Genomic DNA, 10,310 nt, shown 5'->3' on the forward strand with positions numbered 1-10,310 from the left:
ACAGGACTCTTGTACAACAAGTATTCCTAATAGCACCTTTTTTTTCAAAATTAATCTAAGCAGGAAAAATCAAACCTGGACTTTGAAACGGTGGTATTGTGACCCATAATGTTGTCTGAAAACCTATCAATAATCCTTCCAGCTATATACAGAACCATATACATTTTTTTCTAAAGCTTGTGAACACTTTGTGAGCTACTGCTTCATTTACTAAGCCAGAACTTTCCAAAACAAGGTTCCATCATTTAGCTCGCTACTTTATTCAGAACTCATTAGGACAATATTTGCAGTCAAATCATAGTCGCTTAAAATGCACATTTAAATGGTATGTTATTGTGTTGGCAAAGACCAAATATAAGGAGACTCATGTAAAACAAAGCTTGATTTAGAGATGAAGAAATACTGAGATTAGCATTGCTGTTTGTTTCCCTTTAGTTTCCATACCCTCCCAACTATTCTGCATGTAAAACTGGATGAAGAACAAACATCTTGGGATGTCTACTATTGATCTAAATCAGTAATAGGATGCTGGGGGATGAAGGCAGGAAATAAATTAAGAGAAGTAGAATTATTGATAATGGAAGCTACTCGTCTCCCTAGGATTCAGTTTCTTAGATTTATGTTTGCTTCCTCTCACTGGTCTGCCTCATTTCTATTGTTTTGTTTCTGCTATTACCCAGCAGGCTCGTGCAAAATGTGTAATTTGCACCCGCTTTTAAAAAAAATCATATAAGTGACAGGTCTATTATTTCAAGTAATCCAGGTTGAAGTTCTGCAAATTATTTCTAAGTCAAAAAAGAAACCTTTACACAGCCTTCAGTAAGCACTGATACATTTGGTATTAAAGAGCATCATTCCCCTCTGTACACCCAAGCTGCACAAGTAGCTGCTACTCCAAGGGTCTCTATGAGGAAAATTGGCTCACCACATTTGATGGTGCTTCTCACTTAGAAGAGAGGTAGTTTGGCATGTTTCAAGTTGCCATGCTACAACAAGTACAGACAAACTCTAGCACCTTGTCAGCAAATTCTGACCCTGTGCTGCACAGTATTACACTGGCAAGAGATCTACTCAAGTACATAGGTGGCAGAGTCATTTTCCACAAGTCTCACAGGTAAGAACCAGATACTGTGCTCATAAGCTGAAGACAGCTGAACCGAAAACACCCATCTCCAAAAGTTCCCCTGACATTTAAGAAGCCCCTGTTTGAGAGCTAATCTCAGCAACAGATTTTATTATTTCCCTGCATGATTTCTCTACTCTGTATATAAGATATCAGTTGTGTAGTTTACCAAATTGTCGTGCTCCTCCACCTGGACCCAAAGCCAGTCTTTTACACCATATTTCAAGAACTACAGTTAAAACAGTCTCGGGTCGTAGTACTGCAGAGGTTTTACTTGCTGATGTCATGCTGAGGAGTTCAAATGGTTCCAGTCATTCTGCAATATTACCGTGTCAGCCCCTAAAATAACATCCATGAGTGGTCATACTGAAATGCATACATACTCTAAGATCTGTGCAAACATTTAATAATTAATGTTTGGATAAATTACCACTAGATTTGTTTATTAAAAAGTATTCCAGTTAAACAAGAGCTCATCATTCAGGTTTTGCTCTCTACCAGTTAGACATTCCCTTATCAATGGAACATATTAAAAACCAAAGAATTTGGGGGGCTGCGGTCCTTGAGTTTGTTGACGATAGATCCTTTCCCTATTCTTGAGATACTGTCCAGCAGATACACATCTAAGCATATGTTAAAATCAAAAACATCACCAAAGTACCATTCGGTATTATCAAATCTGCAGAAACCACTTCCCATTCAAGAATTAACCATTAGATTTGAAAAACTCAACTACCTACAAAAAGAATCTCAGACTATCACAGAAAGATCCTCCATTTCAGTTTGCCATGAGAAAAAATCAGAAAATATTTATCATAGACAACCACTGATGTAAATCATAAACAAAGTCTATGTCAGAGAATGTATCCTGCTTCTCATTTATATAAGGGCAGAAATGGACTTTTCCTTCTATCTAGTATTACAATTATTTATGCCCTCATTTTTACATTCAGGGCAGTCATTAAAAGGAAGATATTGCCTCTGCCCTAAGGAATTTTCAGTCTAAACTGGACACTGGCATTGCAACTCAAATACATATTTGAGAAGACAAATTTGGGCCTTGATGGGAGAAGGAATGCTTTGCACAGGAAGTGAAGTATTGGGTCACTCTAATGAACTATCTGGTCCATCGTCATGTTTCTAACAATGGCAAGTAGGAGATATTCAGGAATAGACCGTTAGAGACAGCTCGTTATTCTCAGGTTCTGAGGGACTTTCTGCAGTGGATATTGGATGCAACCTTCACATTGAACATTACTGTGGGCCTGTTCTGCACAAACATGGATTTTATTAAACACTTACGCTTTCATTTTCTAAAACTGCCAGCTTCAGTGAGTTCCACACTTGTTGTGTGACAGTGATTTCTTTTTGTTTGCTTTAGATCCTTGCTGGGCTGGAAGGATCAGACAAAAATTCTACTAAAAAGGGGTTCAATTTGCGTTCATAAGTGTTAAATAGGGTGAAGAGGAAAGGAAATGTCTACCTGATAGCAATAAGGAATGAGGAATGAGGTACAAAAGCAGTAAAAATTATTCAAGAGGACAGTCAGAAAGGAATTTGTCTCATTGCTACCAATAGCATCAGTTCTCCTATACGATTCTACTAATACCACTAAAATTTTTGCTAAAAACAACCAACTTGGCTTCACTGAGATATCTGTAAGAGCATACTTCATTCTCTTATTTTATTACTAACATGTAGTTTCAAGAAATAAGTACATTTATCTGACCAAAAAGAAAACTATCACCTCATTTCTCTTAAATCTAATAATATCGGAGAAGCTTGGTTTTATCTACAGAAATAAAGGTGACTGTAGATTTTTGAAAGAATTGTTTAGGTATATTTCTGTCAGCAGTCACTTCTATAACATTAGCAGGTTTGTCATGAAGTCAATCTGCCTCACAGACTTCTATGAGTGGAATCTTCACTTTTTTTTTTTTTTTCCAAAGAAAAAGAATTTTGTCTGAAGAACCATTCTTTAATTTCAAGTCAAAATACTGAATTGAGGCAAAACTCTGCTCAAAACTCTTCACAGAACTTACTTGCTTGTTAGAAAGTGGCAGCCTATACAAGAGAGATGATACAAAGCAGAAGTATATAATGCAGTGTTTTCAGACTTTGCAAAGGAAGGGTTTAGGGTAAATGCAAGTTGTTGCTTAGCAAACAGTGATGTTCTGTCAGTCTAATCATTGCTGCTTGTTCCATGTATGGAGATGGATAAAGGGAAATGAAATTACCAATGTCTGGAGAGAATACTGAATGTAAAATTTATACTGGAAGTACAGGGATAAGTTCTGAAAATTTAATACCTTTTATAAATCAAGTAAGATTAAGTTCAAGTACAACTACAAAAGATCAACCTCAGACTTTGAGGGGAAAAAAGTGCACAATTTTATGGGATTTGCTAGAAGCACCATTTCCCCCCTCATCCTTCCTCCCCCCACTTTTCTTTAAAAGGGGAAGATGAATGATAGAGTGCACTTGGAATTTGACCTTAAAATCAAATAATGAACCCTGACACCTTCAGCACTTTAAAATTATTCAGTATATTTTAAACGAATGTTTTAGTTATTGTCATAGTTACAATGCAATAGCTTTTGATCTGATCCACATAATTAAATGTTCTCTTTCTGACACAAGCTGCGTATCTATCACAGTTTAAGCCACATAGCATGAGTTATATGAAGGCAATCAGGAATGACTGTTCAAGTTTCCACATACCTAGGGCCCAGTTTTCAGAATTCCTTCTGCTGTTCACATTGGATAAACTGAAAAATGTATTATTCTCAGTGTTCATTTAGACTCCTTTTTCAGGGCCATAAACATTTTCCATAGTTCTCTCCTTCATATTTCCTTCTGGATCCTTCACTTTGTCCCCATGAACATTACATCTGGAAGTGTTTCTTTATCACTTCTCCCTTGCAGTACATCATGCTCTGCATTATACAGCCTCACTGACATCCAAATGGATGCAGTTCTTCTACCTCCACATCTCATGTCAAAACTGAATTCTTTTGTGGTCACTGAAGTGTTGATGCTGTCTTAGCTGTGCTGATTAGCATTTGTGGCCATGGAATGCCTCACTAAACACAGGGGAGCTCTCTTTAGCAGACAGATCTGTTCCAGTCTAAGCTCCTAAACCAGCTTCTAGGAAATGCAGAGATAGATAAAGATGTACATCCACATGCATATGAGCCTTTTCAGTTAAATTATTAATTGCAGTAATTTGTGTTACTTCTAAGGGGAATATTTCAGTTCTGAATTTCAGGAAATCTGTTTTCCATTTGTACTTTTAAAATCTCTCTTTTACTGAGCATAAATGATTGAGAACATTATTTTCAACTTATGAACTTTTATTATGTAATGTCTGGATGGCTAACTGGCCCTGGTGGTTTTGAAAAAAACTGCTTACACAATTCTGCCTAATTAATATGTATGCCCAGACATACATCCTCCAGAGTGTATGGGGAATGGGTAGTGGTCCATTCAAATATAGGATTGAAGGATCATAAAGATTAACAGCTATTCATGAAGTACTGGATAGAGCAATCAAAGAGGACGTGAATTATTATCTATATCGGTTTGGGGTTGAGAAAAAAGAGAGACCTCCCATAAACTCAGTTTAGAAGGACAAAAGGATAAAAGAATCCCTTTGTTTAGCACTATATCTGAGATAAAAACAAATAGACTGACTGCTGCAAATACAGCTCCTCTACAGACATGCAGGAAACATTAGAGATCCTTCAGAGGAAGTAGTGGGAGTTTTTTATGACTACTTTTTTTTATTCCTTTTTAACAAACCTCGGTTTACTTTTCAGATACTCTCAAGCCTCACTGAAACCTTACCTATGATAAAAAGGGAGGGCTGTTGAAGTGGGATATGTGCTTTTGGGATGTTTGAGGTGATATCTGTTTCCCCATTTGAAGCAACTGCTCTCACTGTACCAGCTTTTATTGACCCACTTACCGGGTGTTCTGGGGGAGGAAGGGGAGGAAGGTGCTTCAGTAAGGACAACAAAAGGTGGCTTGTATAAAGGAGCATGTATGCTACGATCCTCTGAGGAGAATTAGGCATCAAAACCAGAGAAAGAAAATACCCTCCAGCCCTTCAAATACAGTAATGAAAACAAACCACTTTTCCTTCACTCAAATATTTAAAATATTAAAAGTTTGAAAGTTCCCCAAATGGAATCCAATTATTCTCATAACCAGAGGCTAATTTTCCCAACTCTGAGCCACTGACGTTCAGCAACCATCTGAGCAGTTTTGAACTCTAAAATCTAGGGCAACTGACAGTCAACAGATCTACTTTGCTGGAAGGATTTGCTGTTAATTTTGTCCAGCTTCTGTTTTCCAGTGGCAGTCAATGTTTTCCAAGTAAACTTATCCATGAATTCATGTAAAGACTCAACTTAAGGCTCTTCGGCTCCGATGGATCTATTTTTAGTGTTTTAGATGCAGTCCTAACTCAGCCAAAAGGTGGGCATTTTTTGATACAGTAAACATATATTGTTAAATTAATGTAACTATTTGAGCACCTTAAAAAGCTGAGGTGTTACCTCTGAATGTCTTCAGGTTAAATGACCAAAAACTGTTGGGATTCTAGAGGGCTTTCTGCGAGAGAACGGACATGTGAGCAATCCTGCATGAGAACAAGACCGGTAAGAGCCTCAGCCGAGCACGAATGCGATAAGGATGTGACCCTGAATGAGGGGGGAGAAACTCAACGAGACAAACAACCCCCAGAAGGGGTTGGGACAGAAGAGGAAGTTCCACAAGGCAGGAAGCCTGGCAAGGCTGATGTGGCACTTTTTATCCAATCATAAGAAGGTTTAAAGCACGGGCTAAGTTAACTGTCCAATCTTGAGGACTTGTACTGCATGTTACATGTGCGGGAGAACATTATAAAAGGGATTTCTTAGTTGTAATAAACGGGCATTGCTTGATCACATGGGTCGTGTGCGTGCTCAGCTCTCCCGCAAAAAAACTGACAGCAGCAGTTTTATTTGTTAGAAAAAGTATGTAAAAACCTGACCAGCACACAACAATTCCACACTGAAATTCTCTGTTTATCATTGTCTCAATGATCATTTAGGACCAAAAATCAATATAATTTCCTTGGAAAGCCAGAGAGTGTGAGGAGGGGAAGTGAAGAAAGGAAAGGTGAAGGAGAGGGAGGAAAGTAATTTAATCCCTGACCCACCAAAGTTTTTCTGGTGCATGTGTAAGTTTAGGAACCTGAATAGTTCAGAGGTAACATGTGCAAACACATCAGCTTCAGTGTTTGCTGGCTAAAGCTGGAGTCATCAGGCAATCTTCAGAGTTGGGCCCCACACTCATACTAGTGATGGATAGGCCACAAATACCTTGTGTGAGGGTGCTTTTGTCACAACAGACATGTTTTTCTATCAAAATGAGCTTGAGACCAAATTAGTACCATGAGCAGCAATCAGCAGGCAGGTAAAAGTGTATGATGCCAGTCAAGTAGGGATGGTTCACATGCTATCCTCCTGTCAAAAGACAGACCAGGCAATGTCTCTAATGTCCTAGCTATCTTTTGTCCTATTATAAACATATATCAATTGTTGCTGGAAATATTCTCTTTTAAATTAAGCCATTGTAAAATCCATAACTTCACTGTCTCATCCATACCATTTACTGACACCGTTTACTCAAAGCTTGAAAAGCTGCTGATAATATTTAAACTGTCTCTCTCAAACCGTATGTCAATACAGCACAGCAGTTCTGACTATTAGGGATTTGCTTGCTAAGGTATAATCTGTCTGCATACAGTCTCACTTATGCAAAACTGAAGCATTCAAATGTCTCCACCACGATTGCTGAGATAATGTCCATTATGGAAAGATCTAGGTCACTGTTGTTAAAGCTGAGTCATGTTGCCAGTCATATTTGCCAGTCATAAAACCACTGATGCTCTTCAGACAAAAGCAGCTGTGATTTCTCCTCTAAATAAGTTTTAAGGATTGTAGAAAGAAAAGTGTGATACAAACACATTGCACTCTTCCATGAAGCATCTATCAGGCAATGCATAGAGTTTGTTGTGAAAGTCATTTAGTCCTTTGTGTGGAGGAAACTAGTACATTGACAGGAGCAACAGAATAATTTCAGAATAGGTTCTCAGAATAAATAACAAGGCATGTCAATTAAACTCTTGAATATATGTTAGACTTAAAATAAAAATGTCTTAAGACTCACTGGTTTGAAAGATTTCTTCGTTCTTTTTAAATCAGGCACCTGTTCATTTATAGCAAATGATTTCACTACTCTGTCATTAAATACATTTAACTTTTTTTTTATTCCTTTTAAAAAATCTGCTTATTTGAATAGCCTCAGCTTGACATCTCACTGAAATATATTTCTGCTATGGTTTAAAAAGTGGACAGAACCCACTCAGCCAGCCAATAATTAATTCAAAGTCATGACCAGGATAGAGTTCTACACAGAACATAAAATTTGCACCCTGCTAGGCAGAAAGTAGTCACAGCCCAGATTTCCAGAATGAGATCTAATATTTCACATCTTACCAAAGCAAAATAAATGTTTGGGGTTTTTTAATCCCTCATTAAGAGGGCATTTACAATATTATCCCCATTCTAAGGGGACCTATGTCACACGGGGGTTATTTCTCTTGGGTTTACTTATCTATACTAAGAGAACAGCATACCTTCTTTCTATGAAAAGAACATACTGGCAACATTACACATACAGACAAGGGAAACAGCATATTTGTCATGGATAATACAACCAAATATCGTCCTGAAATAGAACAATTATCCCATGGTGCATACATCAAAATTCCAGTATGTTCCGAGTCCAGGAAGTTTATTAAAACAGCCTGTGATTTAAAAATTTTAAAAGTTTAGATGGAAGAGAGGTTTGACTGGACTTTTCAAGAAAAAGTCTAAAGGAGGACACTGCTCTGAATTACAGTGTGGTTAAATGTTATGTTAGATATTTTCTTATATTTTCAGTGGCCAGATTTCAAAGTGATTTTTTATGTGTACCAAAGTAAGTTGTAACTAGTTTTAAGAGAACAAAGTGTAAGTAGTTTCACAGTCACAGCCAACTAGATAACTTGGATCCATAACCTAACGTTATTTCAACTTCTAAATGACCTAATTGTTTAACACATGTATTAAACACACCAAAACCAAGCAGGAAACTGAAATCCAAGCTTTTATCTTCTTACAACCCCTGTCACTGCACAGTCCTGCGCACAATGTATAACATTGCGTTAATAGTGAAAAGACTATCCAGGGTCCCACAGATAAGACTGTTTTTGTGAAGAGAAGTTGAAGAAGCATTCTGATCTTGAGCAAAGGTACTCAGTAATCTCTTAAGAGTTTTTCCTTATAGCTCCCTACAGATGGCTAATGCATTACTGAACACCTGCACAAACTTCTTCCAACTAAGTGGACAACGCTAGGAGGATTCCTTCAGTAACATCTTTATCCACAATAAACCTCACTCTTAAAAATTAAAAAAATATGCTTTCTTGCAAAGTTCAAAAAATCCCAAACTCATTCAGCACTGACTGCCAGTTGCACATACTCTTGCAACAGGATACTGGCCAAAGTGAGAAACTGGCCATTTGTTTGTATGTCACATGATTTTTGTTCCTTATTTAGTATCATGAAAATGCAAGGATTTATTTTTATCATAATTTCCACATATATTTTACCTTTGCCAAAGCCAGCTTGAGTATGCATTCTGAGTCCTTGAGGGAAAACAAAACTGAGCAGGCCAGGCGTTGCAAAGCAGTCAATATCAGTGAGTTAAATTAAGTTCTGGCATACTCTTGCTGGCCAGGGTTCAGCAGGGAAGTGTTTGTGCAGGGCGAGCAGGGAAGGAGGTGGCATGTATAAGAAAAAACATACAGAAGACTGCCAAGGTAGTTTGTTCAGGGATCCCTGCAGCAGCAGTTCCAAGAATTGACAAATAAGAGTGTCAAATGTAAATGCTGAAGCATTTGTCTTGAGCTGGAGAACTGAACCTGAACAATTAATGTGCTCTGTGTGTACATAAACTTATTATTACACACTCTTGATCCCTTTTTAATCTTCAGCATGACAGAACTTTTCAGGATATCACTCCACAAAATGATGGACGATGAATAGGAATGCTTCAGTTAGGCAGGCCAAAACCCTCGGAACCCCAAAAACTTGTTCTGCTGAACAAGGCACACTTACTACAGCAAAAATTTACAGCATATACAAGCCACAGATATTTACTGGAATCACTTTTATTTCTCTTAACTCATATGCTTCAAGCACCTCTTACATATTCAGTGACCTGACACACAGAAGAGCTGGAGCCCAGTCAATGTTAGTCAGCAGAGTTTCAGTGAAGTTCATGGCTATGTGTCACCCTGTGCTATCTGAGGACCCGACATGGTGCAGCCACAGAAATTCAGGCTAATGACTGCTTTCCAGGCAATTTTATCTGAATCGTCCTTCTGAACTCTGGCTACAGGACTTTTCTTTAACTTAAACTTGAAGTCCTGCAACATTAAAGAACAGAATGCATCAACTTAATTGGAAACAGTTTTGCCTCAACATATCCTGCATTTGTTCAAGGACTTAAGAGAGGAAAAGCCCGTGCTTTGAAGCACTGTGACAACTTAAGATAAATTTCAGCATTACTTTTCTAACAGAATATAATTGAAAACATACTTCAGCACAGACTCTAATCTAACTCTGAGTAGAGATGTGTTTAACCCACAAGTCTGGATCTCAACATTCCCAAGTCTTGAAGATATCCTGACTCTGACCCAAATTGTCTTCTCTTTCTATAACAAGCAAAACCAGTCTTAATACTACTGAGTTCATCACTTATTCAAAACCACTGCTTTTACCATCATTTACGTGTTCCTTTTCATCGCAGTAATGCCTAAAGTCCTTGTTGCTCCCAATCCATCTCAAAGATTAGGGTCAAATACCTGTATATTGTAGAAGGCAGTCCCTCCCCCTAAAGCCTCAATGCCTAAACAGTCAAAACTGGCAGACAGTAAGATAAAGGATGCATTGTTATCCCCATTTTCATCTGGGAAATCATCCCTTAAGATGACTGAGTCAGAATCCCAAGGGAGGTCAAGGATCAGATTCTCAAATGCTCAACAACCAGCATCAGAGCCAGACTTTCATAGGAAACAGAGAAGGGAAAAAAA

Source organism: Athene cunicularia (assembly GCF_003259725.1).
Source record: "Athene cunicularia isolate RWA chromosome 2 unlocalized genomic scaffold, athCun1 chr2_part1, whole genome shotgun sequence".
NCBI lineage: Eukaryota > Metazoa > Chordata > Aves > Strigiformes > Strigidae > Athene > Athene cunicularia.